Below are 19,617 nucleotides of genomic sequence, written 5' to 3'. Positions count from 1 at the left end.
TGAAATGAATCTTGGGTAATGTTTTTTAATTTTTAGAATTTTTTAACATTTATTTTTGAATTTTCTAACTCGGGTCGGGTGCGAACGGATAGGAAGGAAATATTTTTTTTTTCTCTATTTTTCGGCCTGTCCTGATCAGTTTTGTCTTGAAATGAAGCCTGGATGATGTCTTTTAATTTTTAGAATTTTTTTGTATTTCTTTTTAAATTTTCTAACTGGGGTCGGGTTCGAACGGATAAGAAAGAAAATTTTTTTATTCTCTATTTCTCGGCTTGTCTTCACCCGTTTCGTCTTGAAATGAAGCCTGGGTGATGTTTTTTAATTTTTAGAATTTTTTTGCATTTATTTTTGAATTTTCTAACTCAGGTCTGGTTCGAACGGATAGGAAGGAAATGACTTTCGTTCTCTATTTTACGGCCTGTCCTGACCCGTTTCGTCTTGAAATGAAGCTTGGGTGATGTTTTTTAATTTTTAGAATTTTTTAACATTTATTTTTGAATTTTCTAACTCGGGTCGGGTGCGAAAGGATAGGAAGGAAATATTTTTTTTTTCTCTATTTTTCGGCCTGCCCTGATCCGTTTCGTCTTGAAATGAAGCCTGGATGATGTTTTTTAATTTTTAGAATTTTTAGAATTTTTTTGTATTTCTTTTTAAATTTTCTAACTGGGGTCGAGTTCGAACGGATAGGAAAGAAATTTTTTTTATTCTCTATTTTTCGGCTTGTCTTTACCCGTTTCGTCTTTAAATGAAACTTGGATGATGTTTTCTAATTTTTAGAATTTTTTTGCATTTAGTTTTGAATTTTCTAAATCGGGTCGGTTTCGAACGGATAGGGAGGAAATTTTTTTTGTTCTCTATTTTTCGGCCTGTCCTGACCCGTTTCGTCTTGAAATGAAGCCTGGACGATGGTTTTTAATTTTTAAAATTTTTTTGCATTTATTTTCGAATTTTCTATCTCGGGTCCGGTTCGAACGGATAGGAAGGAAATTCTTTTTGTTCTCTATTTTTCGGCCTATCCTGACCCGTTTCGTCTTGAAATGAAGCCTGGATGATGTTTTTTAATTTTTAGAATTCTTTTGCATTTATTTTCGAATTTTCTAACCCGGGTCTGGTTCGAACGGATAGGAAGGAAATTCTTTTTGTTCTCTATTTTTCGGCCTGTCGTGACCCGTTTCGTCATGAAATGAAGCCTGGATGATGATTTTTAATTTTTAAAATTTTTTTGCATTTATTTTTGAATTTTCTAACTCGGGTCGGGTTCGAACGGATAGGAAGGAAATTATTTTTTTTCTCTATTTTTCGGTCTGTCCTGGCCCATTTCGTCTTGAAATGAAGCCTGGATGATGTTTTTTAATTTTTAGAATTTTTTTGCATTTATTTTTGAATTTTCTAACTCGGGTCGGGTTCGAACGGATAGGAATGAAATTTTTTTTGTTCTCTATTTTTCGGCCTGTCCTGACCCGTTTCATCTTCAAATGAATCCTGGATGATGTTTTTTAATTTTTAGAATTCTTTTGCATTTAGTTTTGAATTTTCTAACTCGGGTTGGGTTCGAACAGATAGGAAGGAAATTCTTTTTGTTCTCTATTTTTCGGCTTGTCCTAACCCGTTTCGTCATGAAATGAAGCCTGGATGATGATTTTTAATTTTAAAAATTTTTTTGCATTTATTTTTGAATTTTCTAACTCGGGTCGGGTTCGAACGGATAGGAAAGAAATTATTTTTGTTCTCTATTTTTCGGTCTGTCCTGGCCCGTTTCGTCTTGAAATGAAGCCTGGGTGATGTTTTTTAATTTTTAGTATTCTTTTGCATTTATTTTTGAATTTTCTAACTCAGGTCTGGTTCGAACGGATAGGAAGGAAATGACTTTTGTTCTCTATTTTACGGCCTGTCCTGACCCGTTTCGTCTTGAAATGAAGCTTGGGTGATGTTTTTTAATTTTTAGAATTTTTTAACATTTATTTTTGAATTTTCTAACTCGGGTTGGGTGCGAAAGGATAGGAAGGAAATATTTTTTTTTTCTCTATTTTTCGGCCTGTCCTGATCCGTTTCGTCTTGAAATGAAGCCTGGATGATGTCTTTTAATTCTTAGAATTTTTTTGTATTTCTTTTTAAATTTTCTAACTGGGGTCGGGTTCGAACGGATAAGAAAGAAAATTTTTTTATTCTCTATTTCTCGGCTTGTCTTCACCCGTTTCGTCTTGAAATTAAAGCTGGATGATGTTTTTAAATTTTTACAATTTTTTTTGCATTTATTTTTGAATTTTCAAACTCGGGTCGGGTTCGAATGGATAGGAAGTAAATTTTTTTTGTTCTCTATTTTTTGGCCTGTCCTGACCCGTTTCGTCTTGAAATGAAGCCTGGATGATGTTTTTTAACTTTTATAATTTTTTTTGCATTTATTTTCGAATATTCTAACTCGGTTCTGGTTCGAACGGACTGGAATGAAATTTTTATTGTTCTCTATTTTTTGGCCTGTCCTGACCCGTTTCATATTCAAATGAAGCTTGGATGATGTTTTTTAATTTTTAGAATTTTTTAACATTTATTTTTTAATTTTCTAACTCGGGTCGGGTGCGAAAGGATAGGAAGGAAATATTTTTTTTTTCTCTATTTTTCGGCCTGTCCTGATCCGTTTCGTCTTGAAATGAAGCCTGGATGATGTCTTTTAATTCTTAGAATTTTTTTGTATTTCTTTTTAAATTTTCTAACTCGGGTCGGGTTCGAACGGATAAGAAAGAAAATTTTTTTATTCTCTATTTCTCGGCTTGTCTTCACCCGTTTCGTCTTGAAATTAAAGCTGGATGATGTTTTTTAATTTTTACAATTTTTTTTGCATTTATTTTTGAATTTTCAAACTCGGGTCGGGTTCGAATGGATAGGAAGTAAATTTTTTTTGTTCTCTATTTTTTGGCCTGTCCTGACCCGTTTCGTCTTGAAATGAAGCCTGGATGATGTTTTTTAACTTTTATAATTTTTTTTGCATTTATTTTTGAATTTTCAAACTCGGGTCGGGTTCGAACGGATAGGAAGGAAATTTTTTTTGTTCTCTATTTTTCGACCTGTCCTGACCCGTTTCGTCTTGAAATGAAGCCTGGATGATGTTTTTTAATTTTTAGAATTTTTTTTGCATTTCTTTTTGAATTTTCTAACTGGGGTCGGGTTCGAACGGATAGGAAAGAAATTTTTTTTATTCTCTATTTTTCGGCTTGTCTTCACCCGTTTCGTCTTGAAATTAAAGCTGGATGATGTTTTTTAATTTTTACAATTTTTTTTACATTTATTTTTGAATTTTCAAACTCGGGTCGGGTTCCAATGGATAGGAAGTAAATTTTTTTTGTTCTCTATTTTTTGGCCTGTCCTGACCCGTTTCGTCTTGAAATGAAGCCTGGATGATGATTTTTAACTTTTAGAATTTTTTTACATTTATTTTTGAATTTTCTAACTCGGGTCGGGTTCGAACGGGTATGAATGAAATATTTTTTTTTTCTCTATTTTTCGGCCTGTCCTGATCCGTTTCGTCTTGAAATGAAGCCTGGATGATTCTTTTAATTTTTAGAATTTTTTTGCATTTCTTTTAAAATTTTCTAACTGGGGTCGGGTTCGAACGGAGAGGAAAGAAATTGTTTTTATTCTCTATTTTTCGGCTTGTCTTCACCCGTTTCGTCTTTAAATGAAACCTGGATGATGTTTTCTAATTTTTAGAATTTTTTTGCATTTAGTTTTGAATTTTCTAAATCGGGTCGGTTTCGAACGGATAGGGAGGAAATTTTTTTTGTTCTCTATTTTTCGGCCTGTCCTGACCCGTTTCGTCTTGAAATGAAGCCTGGATGATGTTTTTTAATTTTTAAAATTTTTTTGCATTTATTTTCGAATTTTCTATCTCGGGTCCGGTTCGAACGGATAGGAAGAAAATTTTTTTTTGTTCTCTATTTTTCGGCCAGTCCTGACCCATTTCGTCATGAAATGAAGCCTGGATGATGATTTTTAACTTTTAGAATTTTTTAAAATTTATTTTTGAATTGTCTAACTCGGGTCGGGTTCGAACGGATAGGAAGGAAATATTTTTTTTTTCTCTATTTTTCAACCTGTCCTGATCCGTTTCATCTTGAAATGAAGCCTGGATGATGTCTTTTAATTTTTAGAATTTTTTTGCATTTCTTTTTAAATTTTCTAACTGGGGTCGGGTTCGAACGGATAGGAAAGAAAATTTTTTTATTCTCTATTTTTCGGTCTGTCTTCACCCGTTTCATCTTGAAATTAAAGCTGGATGATGTTTTTTAATTTTTATAATTTTTTTTGCATTTATTTTTGAATTTTCTAACTGGGGTCGGGTTCGAACGGATAGGAAGTAAATTTTTTTTGTTCTCTATTTTTCGGCCTGTCCTGACCCGTTTCGTCTTGAAATGAAGCCTGAATGATGTTTTTTAATTTTTAGAATTTTTTTGCATTTATTTTCGAATTTTCTAACTCGGGTCTGGTTCGAATGGATAGGAAGGAAATTATTTTTGTTCTCTATTTTTCGGTCTGTCCTGGCCTGTTTCGTCTTGAAATGAAGCCTGGATGATGTTTTTTAATTTTCAGAATTTTTTTGCATTTATTTTTGAATTTTCTAACTCGGGTCGGGTTCGAACGGGTAGGAACGAAATATTTTTTTTTTCTCTATTTTTCGGCCTGTCCTGATCCGTTTCGTCTTGAAATGAAGCCTGGATGATTTCTTTTAATTTTTAGAATTTTTTTGCATTTCTTTTTAAATTTTCTAACTGGGGTCGGGTTCGAACGGATAGGAAAGAAATTTTTTTTATTCTCTATTTTTCGGCTTGTCTTCACCCGTTTCATCTTTAAATGAAACCTGGACGATGTTTTCTAATTTGTAGAATTTTTTTGCATTTAGTTTTAAATTTTCTAACTCGGGACGGTTTCAAACGGATAAGGAGGAAATTTTTTTTGTTCTCTATTTTTCGGCCTGTCCTGACCCGTTTCGTCTTGAAATGAAGCCTGGACGATGTTTTTGAATTTTTAAAATTTTTTTGCATTTACTTTCGAATTTTCTATCTCGGATCCGGTTCGAACGGATAGGAAGAAATTTTTTTATTCTCTATTTTTCGGTCTGTCTTCACCCGTTTCATCTTGAAATTAAAGCTGGATGATGTTTTTTAATTTTTATAATTTTTTTTGCATTTATTTTTGACTTTTCTAACTGGGGTCGGGTTCGAACGGATAGGAAAGAAATTTTTTTTATTCTCTATTTTTCGGCTTGTCTTCACCCGTTTCGTCTTTAAATAAAACCTGGACGATGTTTTCTAATTTGTAGAATTTTTTTGCATTTAGTTTTGAATTTTCTAACTCGGGTCGGTTTCGAACGGATCGGGAGGAAATTTTTTTTGTTCTTTATTTTTCGGCCTGTCCTGACCCGTTTCTTCTTGAAATGAAGCCTGGATGATGTCTTTTAATTTTTAGAATTTTTTTGCATTTCTTTTTAAATTTTCTAACTGGGGTCGGGTTCGAACGGATAGGAAAGAAAATTTTTTTATTCTCTATTTTTCGGTCTGTCTTTACCCGTTTCATCTTGAAATTAAAGCTGGATGATTTTTTTTAATTTTTATAATTTTTTTTGCATTTATTTTTGAATTTTCTAACCGGGGTCGGGTTCGAACGGATAGGAAGTAAATTTTTTTTGTTATCTATTTTTTGGTCTGTCCTGACCCGTTTCGTCTTGAAATGAAGCCTGGATGATGTTTTTTAATTTTTAGAATTTTTTTGCATTTATTTTTGAATTTTCTAACTCGGGTCTGGTTCGAACGGATAGGAAGGAAATTCTTTTTGTTCTCTATTTTTCGGCCTGTCCTGACCCGTTTCGTCATGAAATGAAGCCTGGATGAAGATTTTTAATTTTTAAAATTTTTTTGCATTTATTTTTGAATTTTCTAACTCGGGTCGGGTTCGAACGGATAGGAAGGAAATTATTTTTGTTCTCTATTTTTCGGTCTGTCCTGGCCTGTTTCGTCTTGAAATGAAGCCTGGATGATGTTTTTTAATTTTCAGAATTCTTTTGCATTTATTTTTGAATTTTCTAACTCGGGTCGAGTTCGAACGTATAGGAATGAAATTTTTTTTGTTCTCTATTTTTCGGCCTGCCCTGACCTGTTTCTTCTTCAAATGAATCCTGGATGATGTTTTTTAATTTTTAGAATTCTTTTGCATTTAGTTTTGAATTTTCTAACTCGGGTCGGGTTCGAACGGATAGGAAGGAAATTCTTTTTGTTCTCTATTTTTCGGCCTGTCCTGACCCGTTTCGTCATGAAATGAAGCCTGGATGATGATTTTTAATTTTTAAAATTTTTTTGCATTTATTTTTGAATTTTCTAACTCGGGTCGGTTTCGAACGGATAGGAAAGAAATTATTTTTGTTCTCAATTTTTCGGTCTGTCCTGGCCCGTTTCGTCTTGAAATGAAGCCTGGGTGATGTTTTTTGATTTTTAGAATATTTTTGCATTTATTTTTGAATTTTCTAACCCAGGTCTGGTTCGAACGGATAGGAAGGAAATTACTTTTGTTGTCTATTTTACGGCCTGTCCTGACCCGTTTCGTCTTGAAATGAAGCTTGGGTGCTGTTTTTTAATTTTTAGAATTTTTTAACATTTATTTTTGAATTTTCTAACTCGGGTCGGGTGCGACCGGATAGGAAGGAAATATTTATTTTTTCTCCATTTTTCGGCCCGTCCTGATCCGTTTCGTCTTGAAATGAAGCCTGGATGATGTCTTTTAATTTTTAGAATTTTTTTGCATTTATTTTCGAATTTTCTATCTCGGGTCTGGTTGGAACGGATAGGAAGGAAATTCTTATTGTTCTCTATTTTTCGGCCTGTCCTGACCCGTTTCGTCATGAAACGAAGCCTGGATAATGATTTTTAACTTTTAGAATTTTTTTACATTTATTTTTGAATTTTCTAACTCGGGTCGGGTTCGAACGGGTAGGAATGAAATATTTTTTTTTCTCTAACTTTCGGCCTGTCCTGATCCGTTTCGTCTTGAAATGAAGCCTGGATGATGTCTTTTAATTTTTAGAATTTTTTTGCATTTCTTTTTAAATTTTCTAACTGGGGTCGGGTTCGAACGGATAGGAAAGAAATTTTTTTTCTTCTCTATTTTTCGGCTTCTCTTCCCCCGTTTCGTCTTTAAATGAAACCTGGACGATGTTTTGTAATTTTTAGAATTTTTTTGCATTTAGTTTTGAATTTTCTAACTCGGGTCGGTTTCGAACGGATAGGGAGGAAATTTTTTTTATTCTCTATTTTTCGGCCTGTCCTGACCCGTTTCGTGTTGAAATGAAGCCTGGACGATGTTTTTGAATTTTTAAAATTTTTTTGCATTTACTTTCGAATTTTCTATCTCGGGTCCGGTTCGAACGGATAGGAAGAAAATTTTTTTTTGTTTTCTATTTTTCGGCCAGTCCTGACCCGTTTCGTCATGAAATGAAGCCTGGATGATGATTTTTAACTTTTAGAATTTTTTTAAATTTATTTTTGAATTGTCTAACTCGGGTCGGGTTCGAACGGATGGGAAGGAAATATTTTTTTTTCTCTATTTTTCAGCCTGTCCTGATCCGTTTCGTCTTGAAATGAAGCTTGGATGATGTCTTTTAATTTTTAGAATTTTTTTCATTTCTTTTTAAATTTTCTAACTGGGGTCGGGTTCGAACGGATAGGAAAGAAAAATTTTTTATTCTCTATTTTTCGGTCTGTCTTCACCCGTTTCATCTTGAAATTAAAGCAGGATGATGTTTTTTAATTTTTATAATTTTTTTTGCATTTATTTTTGAATTTTCTAACTGGGGTCGGGTTCGAACGGATAGGAAAGAAATTTTTTTTATTCTCTATTTTTCGGCTTGTCTTCACCCGTTTCGTCTTTAAATGAAACCTGGACGATGTTTTCTAATTTGTAGAATTTTTTTGCATTTAGTTTTGAATTTTCTAACTCGGGTCGGTTTCGAACGGATAGGGAGGAAATTTTTTTTGTTCTCTATTTTTCGGCCTGTCCTGACCCGTTTCTTCTTGAAATGAAGCCTGGATGATGTCTTTTAATTTTTAGAATTTTTTTGCATTTCTTTTTAAATTTTCTAACTGGGGTCGGGTTCGAACGGATAGGAAAGAAAATTTTTTTATTCTCTATTTTTCGGTCTGTCTTCACCCGTTTCATCGTGAAATTAAAGCTGGATGATGTTTTTTAATTTTTATAATTTTTTTTGCATTTATTTTTGAATTTTCTTACTGGGGTCGGGTTCGAACGGATAGGAAGTAAATTTTTTTTGTTATCTATTTTTCGGTCTGTCCTTACCCGTTTCGTCTTGAAATGAAGCCTGGATGATGTTTTTTAATTTTTAGAATTTTTTTGCATTTATTTTTGAATTTTCTAACTCGGGTCTGGTTCGAACGGATAGGAAGGAAATTCTTTTTGTTCTCTATTTTTCGGCCTGTCCTGACCCGTTTCGTCATGAAATGAAGCCTGGATGATGATTTTTAATTTTTAAAATTTTTTTGCATTTATTTTTGAATTTTCTAACTCGGGTCGGGTTCGAACGGATAGGAAGGAAATTATTTTTGTTCTCTATTTTTCGGTCTGTCCTGGCCTGTTTCGTCTTGAAATGAAGCCTGGATGATGTTTTTTAATTTTCAGAATTTTTTTGCATTTATTTTTGAATTTTCTAACTCGGGTCGGGTTCGAACGTATAGGAATGAAATTTTTTTTGTTCTCTATTTTTCGGCCTGCCCTGACCCGTTTCTTCTTCAAATGAATCCTGGATGATGTTTTTTAATTTTTAGAATTCTTTTGCATTTAGTTTTGAATTTTCTAACTCGGGTCGGGTTCGAACGGATAGGAAGGAAATTCTTTTTGTTCTCTATTTTCGGCCTGTCCTGACCAGTTTCGTCATGAAATGAAGCCTGGATGTTGATTTTTAATTTTTAAAATTTTTTTGCATTTATTTTTGAATTTTCTAACTCGGGTCGGGTTCGAACGGATAGGAAAGAAATTATTTTTGTTCTCTATTTTTCGGTCTGTCCTGGCCCGTTTCGTCTTGAAATGAAGCCTGGGTGATGTTTTTTGATTTTTAGAATTTTTTTGCATTTATTTTTGAATTTTCTAACCCAGGTCTGGTTCGAACGGATAGGAAGGAAATTACTTTTGTTGTCTATTTTACGGCCTGTCCTGACCCGTTTCGTCTTGAAATGAAGCTTGGGTGCTGTTTTTTAATTTTTAGAATTTTTTAACATTTATTTTTGAATTTTCTAACTCGGGTCGGGTGCGACCGGATAGGAAGGAAATATTTATTTTTTCTCTATTTTTCGGCCCGTCCAGATCCGTTTCTTCTTGAAATGAAGCCTGGATGATGTCTTTTAATTTTTAGAATTTTTTTGCATTTATTTTCGAATTTTCTATCTCGGGTCTGGTTTGAACGGATAGGAAGGAAATTCTTATTTTTCTCTATTTTTCGGCCTGTCCTGACCCGTTTCGTCATGAAATGAAGCCTGGATAATGATTTTTAACTTTTAGAATTTTTTTACATTTATTTTTGAATTTTCTAACTCGGGTCGGGTTCGAACGGGTAGGAATGAAATATTTTTTTTTCTCTATTTTTCGGCATGTCCTGATCCGTTTCGTCTTGAAATGAAGCCTGGATGATGTCTTTTAATTTTTAGAATTTTTTTGCATTTCTTTTTAAATTTTCTAACTGGGGTCGGGTTCGAACGGATAGGAAAGAAATTTTTTTTATTCTCTATTTTTCGGCTTGCCTTCCCCCGTTTCGTCTTTAAATGAAACCTGGACGATGTTTTCTAATTTTTAGAATTTTTTTGCATTTAGTTTTAAATTTTCTAACTCGGGTCGGTTTCGAACGGATAGGGAGGAAATTTTTTTTGTTCTCTATTTTTCGGCCTGTCCTGACCCGTTTCGTCTTGAAATGAAGCCTGGACGATGTTTTTGAATTTTTAAAATTTTTTTGCATTTACTTTCGAATTTTCTATCTCGAGTCCGGTTCGAACGGATAGGAAGAAAATTTTTTTTTGTTCTCTATTTTTTGGCCAGTCCTGACCCGTTTCGTCATGAAATGAAGCCTGGATGATGATTTTTAACTTTTAGAATTTTTTTAAATTTATTTTTGAATTGTCTAACTCGGGTCGGGTTCGAACGGATAGGAAGGAAATATTTTTTTTTCTCTATTTTTCAGCCTGTCCTGATCCGTTTCGTCTTGAAATGAAGCCTGGATGATGTCTTTTAATTTTTAGAATTTTTTTCATTTCTTTTTAAATTTTCTAACTGGGGTCGGGTTCGAACGGATAGGAAAGAAAAATTTTTTATTCTCTATTTTTCGGTCTGTCTTCACCCGTTTCAACTTGAAATTAAAGCAGGATGATGTTTTTTAATTTTTATAATTTTTTTTGCATTTATTTTTGAATTTTCTAACTGGGGTCGGGTTCGAACGGATAGGAAAGAAATTTTTTTTATTCTCTATTTTTCGGCTTGTCTTCACCCGTTTCGTCTTTAAATGAAACCTGGACGATGTTTTCTAATTTGTAGAATTTTTTTGCATTTAGTTTTGAATTTTCTAACTCGGGTCGGTTTCGAACGGATAGGGAGGAAATTTTTTTTGTTCTCTATTTTTCGGCCTGTCCTGACCCGTTTCTTCTTGAAATGAAGCCTGGATGATGTCTTTTAATTTTTAGAATTTTGTTGCATTTCTTTTTAAATTTTCTAACTGGGGTCGGGTTCGAACGGATAGGATAGAAAATTTTTTTATTCTCTATTTTTCGGTCTGTCTTCACCCGTTTCACCGTGAAATTAAAGCTGGATGATGTTTTTTAATTTTTATAATTTTTTTTGCATTTATTTTTGAATTTTCTAACTGGGGTCGGGTTCGAACGGATAGGAAGTAAATTTTTTTTGTTATCTATTTTTCGGTCTGTCCTTACCCGTTTCGTCTTGAAATGAAGCCTGGATGATGTTTTTTAATTTTTAGAATTTTTTTGCATTTATTTTTGAATTTTCTAACTCGGGTCTGGTTCGAACGGATAGGAAGGAAATTCTTTTTGTTCTCTATTTTTCGGCCTGTCCTGACCCGTTTCGTCATGAAATGAAGCCTGGATGATGATTTTTAATTTTTAAAATTTTTTTGCATTTATTCTTGAATTTTCTAACTCGGGTCGGGTTCGAACGGATAGGAAGGAAATTATTTTTGTTCTCTATTTTTCGGTCTGTCCTGGCCTGTTTCGTCTTGAAATGAAGCCTGGATGATGTTTTTTAATTTTCAGAATTTTTTTGCATTTATTTTTGAATTTTCTAACTCGGGTCGGGTTCGAATGTATAGGAATGAAATTTTTTTTTGTTCTCTATTTTTCGGCCTGCCCTGACCCGTTTCTTCTTCAAATGAATCCTGGATGATGTTTTTTAATTTTTAGAATTCTTTTGCATTTAGTTTTGAATTTTCTAACTCGGGTCGGGTTCGAACGGATAGGAAGGAAATTCTTTTTGTTCTCTATTTTCGGCCTGTCCTGACCCGTTTCGTCATGAAATGAAGCCTGGATGTTGATTTTTAATTTTTAAAATTTTTTTGCATTTATTTTTGAATTTTCTTACTCGGGTCGGGTTCGAACGGATAGGAAAGAAATTTTTTTTGTTCTCTATTTTTCGGCCTGTCCTGACCCGTTTCGTCTTGAAATGAAGCCTGGACGATGTTTTTTAATTCTTAAAATTTTTTTGCATTTATTTTCGAATTTTCTATCTCGGGTCCGGTTCGAACGAATAGGAAGAAATTTTTTTTTTGTTCTCTATTTTTCGGCCAGTCCTGACCCGTTTCGTCATGAAATGAAGCCTGGATGATGATTTTTAACTTTTAGAATTTTTTTAAATTTATTTTTGAATTGTCTAACTCGGATCGGGTTCGAACGGATAGGGAGGAAATTTTTTATGTTCTCTATTTTTCGGCCTGTCCTGACCCGTTTCTTCTTGAAATGAAGCCTGGATGATGTCTTTTAATTTTTAGAATTTTTTTGCATTTCTTTTTAAATTTTCTAACTGGGGTCGGGTTCGAACGGATAGGAAAGAAAATTTTTTTATTCTCTATTTTTCGGTCTGTCTTCACCCGTTTCATCGTGAAATTAAAGCTGGATGATGTTTTTTAATTTTTATAATTTTTTTTGCATTTATTTTTGAATTTTCTAACTGGGGTCGGTTTCGAACGGATAGGAAGTAAATTTTTTTTGTTATCTATTTTTCGGTCTGTCCTTACCCGTTTCGTCTTGAAATGAAGCCTGGATGATGTTTTTTAATTTTTAGAATTTTTTTGCATTTAATTTTGAATTTTCTAACTCGGGTCTGGTTCGAACGGATAGGAAGGAAATTCTTTTTGTTCTCTATTTTTCGGCCTGTCCTGACCCGTTTCGTCATGAAATGAAGCCTGGATGATGATTTTTAATTTTTAAAATTTTTTTGCATTTATTCTTGAATTTTCTAACTCGGGTCGGGTTCGAACGGATAGGAAGGAAATTATTTTTGTTCTCTATTTTTCGGTCTGTCCTGGCCTGTTTCGTCTTGAAATGAAGCCTGGATGATGTTTTTTAATTTTCAGAATTTTTTTGCATTTATTTTTGAATTTTCTAACTCGGGTCGGGTTCGAACGTATAGGAATGAAATTTTTTTTGTTCTCTATTTTTCGGCCTGCCCTGACCTGTTTCTTCTTCAAATGAATCCTGGATGATGTTTTTTAATTTTTAGAATTCTTTTGCATTTAGTTTTGAATTTTCTAACTCGGGTCGGGTTCGAACGGATAGGAAGGAAATTCTTTTTGTTCTCTATTTTCGGCCTGTCCTGACCCGTTTCGTCATGAAATGAAGCCTGGATGTTGATTTTTAATTTTTAAAATTTTTTTGCATTTATTTTTGAATTTTCTTACTCGGGTCGGGTTCGAACGGATAGGAAAGAAATTATTTTTGTTCTCTATTTTTCGGTCTGTCCTGGCCCGTTTCGTCTTGAAATGAAGCCTGGGTGATGTTTTTTGATTTTTAGAATTTTTTTGCATTTATTTTTGAATTTTCTAACCCAGGTCTGGTTCGAACGGATAGGAAGGAAATTACTTTTGTTGTCTATTTTACGGCCTGTCCTGACCCGTTTCGTCTTGAAATGAAGCTTGGGTGCTGTTTTTTAATTTTTAGAATTTTTTAACATTTATTTTTGAATTTTCTAACTCGGGTCGGGTGCGACCGGATAGGAAGGAAATATTTATTTTTTCTCTATTTTTCGGCCCGTCCAGATCCGTTTCGTCTTGAAATGAAGCCTGGATGATATCTTTTAATTTTTAGAATTTTTTTGCATTTATTTTCGAATTTTCTATCTCGGGTCTGGTTTGAACGGATAGGAAGGAAATTCTTATTGTTCTCTATTTTTCGGCCTGTCCTGACCCGTTTCGTCATGAAATGAAGCCTGGATAATGATTTTTAACTTTTAGAATTTTTTTACATTTATTTTTGAATTTTCTAACTCGGGTCGGGTTCGAACGGGTAGGAATGAAATATTTTTTTTTCTCTATTTTTCGGCATGTCCTGATCCGTTTCGTCTTGAAATGAAGCCTGGATGATGTCTTTTAATTTTTAGAATTTTTTTGCATTTCTTTTTAAATTTTCTAACTGGGGTCGGGTTCGAACGGATAGGAAAGAAATTTTTTTTATTCTCTATTTTTCGGCTTGCCTTCCCCCGTTTCGTCTTTAAATGAAACCTGGACGATGTTTTCTAATTTTTAGAATTTTTTTGCATTTAGTTTTAAATTTTCTAACTCGGGTCGGTTTCGAACGGATAGGGAGGAAATTTTTTTTGTTCTCTATTTTTCGGCCTGTCCTGACCCGTTTCGTCTTGAAATGAAGCCTGGACGATGTTTTTGAATTTTTAAAATTTTTTTGCATTTACTTTCGAATTTTCTATCTCGGGTCCGGTTCGAACGGATAGGAAGAAAAGTTTTTTTTGTTCTCTATTTTTCGGCCAGTCCTGACCCGTTTCGTCATGAAATGAAGCCTGGATGATGATTTTTAACTTTTAGAATTTTTTTAAATTTATTTTTGAATTGTCTAACTCGGGTCGGGTTCGAACGGATAGGAAGGAAATATTTTTTTTTCTCTATTTTTCAGCCTGTCCTGATCCGTTTCGTCTTGAAATGAAGCCTGGATGATGTCTTTTAATTTTTAGAATTTTTTTCATTTCTTTTTAAATTTTCTAACTGGGGTCGGGTTCGAACGGATAGGAAAGAAAAATTTTTTATTCTCTATTTTTCGGTCTGTCTTCACCCGTTTCAACTTGAAATTAAAGCAGGATGATGTTTTTTAATTTTTATAATTTTTTTTGCATTTATTTTTGAATTTTCTAACTGGGGTCGGGTTCGAACGGATAGGAAAGAAATTTTTTTTATTCTCTATTTTTCGGCTTGTCTTCACCCGTTTCGTCTTTAAATGAAACCTGGACGATGTTTTCTAATTTGTAGAATTTTTTTGCATTTAGTTTTGAATTTTCTAACTCGGGTCGGTTTCGAACGGATAGGGAGGAAATTTTTTTTGTTCTCTATTTTTCGGCCTGTCCTGACCCGTTTCGTCTTGAAATGAAGCCTGGACGATGTTTTTTAATTCTTAAAATTTTTTTGCATTTATTTTCGAATTTTCTATCTCGGGTCCGGTTCGAACGAATAGGAAGAAATTTTTTTTTTGTTCTCTATTTTTCGGCCAGTCCTGACCCGTTTCGTCATGAAATGAAGCCTGGATGATGATTTTTAACTTTTAGAATTTTTTTAAATTTATTTTTGAATTGTCTAACTCGGATCGGGTTCGAACGGATAGGGAGGAAATTTTTTATGTTCTCTATTTTTCGGCCTGTCCTGACCCGTTTCTTCTTGAAATGAAGCCTGGATGATGTCTTTTAATTTTTAGAATTTTTTTGCATTTCTTTTTAAATTTTCTAACTGGGGTCGGGTTCGAACGGATAGGAAAGAAAATTTTTTTATTCTCTATTTTTCGGTCTGTCTTCACCCGTTTCATCGTGAAATTAAAGCTGGATGATGTTTTTTAATTTTTATAATTTTTTTTGCATTTATTTTTGAATTTTCTAACTGGGGTCGGGTTCGAACGGATAGGAAGTAAATTTTTTTTGTTATCTATTTTTCGGTCTGTCCTTACCCGTTTCGTCTTGAAATGAAGCCTGGATGATGTTTTTTAATTTTTAGAATTTTTTTGCATTTAATTTTGAATTTTCTAACTCGGGTCTGGTTCGAACGGATAGGAAGGAAATTCTTTTTGTTCTCTATTTTTCGGCCTGTCCTGACCCGTTTCGTCATGAAATGAAGCCTGGATGATGATTTTTAATTTTTAAAATTTTTTTGCATTTATTCTTGAATTTTCTAACTCGGGTCGGGTTCGAACGGATAGGAAGGAAATTATTTTTGTTCTCTATTTTTCGGTCTGTCCTGGCCTGTTTCGTCTTGAAATGAAGCCTGGATGATGTTTTTTAATTTTCAGAATTTTTTTGCATTTATTTTTGAATTTTCTAACTCGGGTCGGGTTCGAACGTATAGGAATGAAATTTTTTTTGTTCTCTATTTTTCGGCCTGCCCTGACCTGTTTCTTCTTCAAATGAATCCTGGATGATGTTTTTTAATTTTTAGAATTCTTTTGCATTTAGTTTTGAATTTTCTAACTCGGGTCGGGTTCGAACGGATAGGAAGGAAATTCTTTTTGTTCTCTATTTTCGGCCTGTCCTGACCCGTTTCGTCATGAAATGAAGCCTGGATGTTGATTTTTAATTTTTAAAATTTTTTTGCATTTATTTTTGAATTTTCTTACTCGGGTCGGGTTCGAACGGATAGGAAAGAAATTATTTTTGTTCTCTATTTTTCGGTCTGTCCTGGCCCGTTTCGTCTTGAAATGAAGCCTGGGTGATGTTTTTTGATTTTTAGAATTTTTTTGCATTTATTTTTGAATTTTCTAACCCAGGTCTGGTTCGAACGGATAGGAAGGAAATTACTTTTGTTGTCTATTTTACGGCCTGTCCTGACCCGTTTCGTCTTGAAATGAAGCTTGGGTGCTGTTTTTTAATTTTTAGAATTTTTTAACATTTATTTTTGAATTTTCTAACTCGGGTCGGGTGCGACCGGATAGGAAGGAAATATTTATTTTTTCTCTATTTTTCGGCCCGTCCAGATCCGTTTCGTCTTGAAATGAAGCCTGGATGATGTCTTTTAATTTTTAGAATTTTTTTGCATTTATTTTCGAATTTTCTATCTCGGGTCTGGTTTGAACGGATAGGAAGGAAATTCTTATTGTTCTCTATTTTTCGGCCTGTCCTGACCCGTTTCGTCATGAAATGAAGCCTGGATAATGATTTTTAACTTTTAGAATTTTTTTACATTTATTTTTGAATTTTCTAACTCGGGTCGGGTTCGAACGGGTAGGAATGAAATATTTTTTTTTCTCTATTTTTCGGCATGTCCTGATCCGTTTCGTCTTGAAATGAAGCCTGGATGATGTCTTTTAATTTTTAGAATTTTTTTGCATTTCTTTTTAAATTTTCTAACTGGGGTCGGGTTCGAACGGATAGGAAAGAAATTTTTTTTATTCTCTATTTTTCGGCTTGCCTTCCCCCGTTTCGTCTTTAAATGAAACCTGGACGATGTTTTCTAATTTTTAGAATTTTTTTGCATTTAGTTTTAAATTTTCTAACTCGGGTCGGTTTCGAACGGATAGGGAGGAAATTTTTTTTGTTCTCTATTTTTCGGCCTGTCCTGACCCGTTTCGTCTTGAAATGAAGCCTGGACGATGTTTTTGAATTTTTAAAATTTTTTTGCATTTACTTTCGAATTTTCTATCTCGGGTCCGGTTCGAACGGATAGGAAGAAAAGTTTTTTTTGTTCTCTATTTTTCGGCCAGTCCTGACCCGTTTCGTCATGAAATGAAGCCTGGATGATGATTTTTAACTTTTAGAATTTTTTTAAATTTATTTTTGAATTGTCTAACTCGGGTCGGGTTCGAACGGATAGGAAGGAAATATTTTTTTTTCTCTATTTTTCAGCCTGTCCTGATCCGTTTCGTCTTGAAATGAAGCCTGGATGATGTCTTTTAATTTTTAGAATTTTTTTCATTTCTTTTTAAATTTTCTAACTGGGGTCGGGTTCGAACGGATAGGAAAGAAAAATTTTTTATTCTCTATTTTTCGGTCTGTCTTCACCCGTTTCAACTTGAAATTAAAGCAGGATGATGTTTTTTAATTTTTATAATTTTTTTTGCATTTATTTTTGAATTTTCTAACTGGGGTCGGGTTCGAACGGATAGGAAAGAAATTTTTTTTATTCTCTATTTTTCGGCTTGTCTTCACCCGTTTCGTCTTTAAATGAAACCTGGACGATGTTTTCTAATTTGTAGAATTTTTTTGCATTTAGTTTTGAATTTTCTAACTCGGGTCGGTTTCGAACGGATAGGGAGGAAATTTTTTTTGTTCTCTATTTTTCGGCCTGTCCTGACCCGTTTCGTCTTGAAATGAAGCCTGGACGATGTTTTTTAATTCTTAAAATTTTTTTGCATTTATTTTCGAATTTTCTATCTCGGGTCCGGTTCGAACGAATAGGAAGAAATTTTTTTTTTGTTCTCTATTTTTCGGCCAGTCCTGACCCGTTTCGTCATGAAATGAAGCCTGGATGATGATTTTTAACTTTTAGAATTTTTTTAAATTTATTTTTGAATTGTCTAACTCGGATCGGGTTCGAACGGATAGGGAGGAAATTTTTTATGTTCTCTATTTTTCGGCCTGTCCTGACCCGTTTCTTCTTGAAATGAAGCCTGGATGATGTCTTTTAATTTTTAGAATTTTTTTGCATTTCTTTTTAAATTTTCTAACTGGGGTCGGGTTCGAACGGATAGGAAAGAAAATTTTTTTATTCTCTATTTTTCGGTCTGTCTTCACCCGTTTCATCGTGAAATTAAAGCTGGATGATGTTTTTTAATTTTTATAATTTTTTTTGCATATATTTTTGAATTTTCTAACTGGGGTCGGGTTCGAACGGATAGGAAGTAAATTTTTTTTGTTATCTATTTTTCGGTCTGTCCTTACCCGTTTCGTCTTGAAATGAAGCCTGGATGATGTTTTTTAATTTTTAGAATTTTTTTGCATTTAATTTTGAATTTTCTAACTCGGGTCTGGTTCGAACGGATAGGAAGGAAATTCTTTTTGTTCTCTATTTTTCGGCCTGTCCTGACCCGTTTCGTCATGAAATGAAGCCTGGATGATGATTTTTAATTTTTAAAATTTTTTTGCATTTATTCTTGAATTTTCTAACTCGGGTCGGGTTCGAACGGATAGGAAGGAAATTATTTTTGTTCTCTATTTTTCGGTCTGTCCTGGCCTGTTTCGTCTTGAAATGAAGCCTGGATGATGTTTTTTAATTTTCAGAATTTTTTTGCATTTATTTTTGAATTTTCTAACTCGGGTCGGGTTCGAACGTATAGGAATGAAATTTTTTTTGTTCTCTATTTTTCGGCCTGCCCTGACCTGTTTCTTCTTCAAATGAATCCTGGATGATGTTTTTTAATTTTTAGAATTCTTTTGCATTTAGTTTTGAATTTTCTAACTCGGGTCGGGTTCGAACGGATAGGAAGGAAATTCTTTTTGTTCTCTATTTTCGGCCTGTCCTGACCCGTTTCGTCATGAAATGAAGCCTGGATGTTGATTTTTAATTTTTAAAATTTTTTTGCATTTATTTTTGAATTTTCTTACTCGGGTCGGGTTCGAACGGATAGGAAAGAAATTATTTTTGTTCTCTATTTTTCGGTCTGTCCTGGCCCGTTTCGTCTTGAAATGAAGCCTGGGTGATGTTTTTTGATTTTTAGAATTTTTTTGCATTTATTTTTGAATTTTCTAACCCAGGTCTGGTTCGAACGGATAGGAAGGAAATTACTTTTGTTGTCTATTTTACGGCCTGTCCTGACCCGTTTCGTCTTGAAATGAAGCTTGGGTGCTGTTTTTTAATTTTTAGAATTTTTTAACATTTATTTTTGAATTTTCTAACTCGGGTCGGGTGCGACCGGATAGGAAGGAAATATTTATTTTTTCTCTATTTTTCGGCCCGTCCAGATCCGTTTCGTCTTGAAATGAAGCCTGGATGATGTCTTTTAATTTTTAGAATTTTTTTGCATTTATTTTCGAATTTTCTATCTCGGGTCTGGTTTGAACGGATAGGAAGGAAATTCTTATTGTTCTCTATTTTTCGGCCTGTCCTGACCCGTTTCGTCATGAAATGAAGCCTGGATAATGATTTTTAACTTTTAGAATTTTTTTACATTTATTTTTGAATTTTCTAACTCGGGTCGGGTTCGAACGGGTAGGAATGAAATATTTTTTTTTCTCTATTTTTCGGCATGTCCTGATCCGTTTCGTCTTGAAATGAAGCCTGGATGATGTCTTTTAATTTTTAGAATTTTTTTGCATTTCTTTTTAAATTTTCTAACTGGGGTCGGGTTCGAACGGATAGGAAAGAAATTTTTTTTATTCTCTATTTTTCGGCTTGCCTTCCCCCGTTTCGTCTTTAAATGAAACCTGGAC

This window comes from Quercus robur, chromosome 1, assembly GCF_932294415.1.
Source record: "Quercus robur chromosome 1, dhQueRobu3.1, whole genome shotgun sequence".
NCBI classification, from domain to species: domain Eukaryota; kingdom Viridiplantae; phylum Streptophyta; class Magnoliopsida; order Fagales; family Fagaceae; genus Quercus; species Quercus robur.
The sequence above is the reverse complement of the archived record's forward strand: the minus strand, read 5'-3'. Positions refer to the sequence as shown.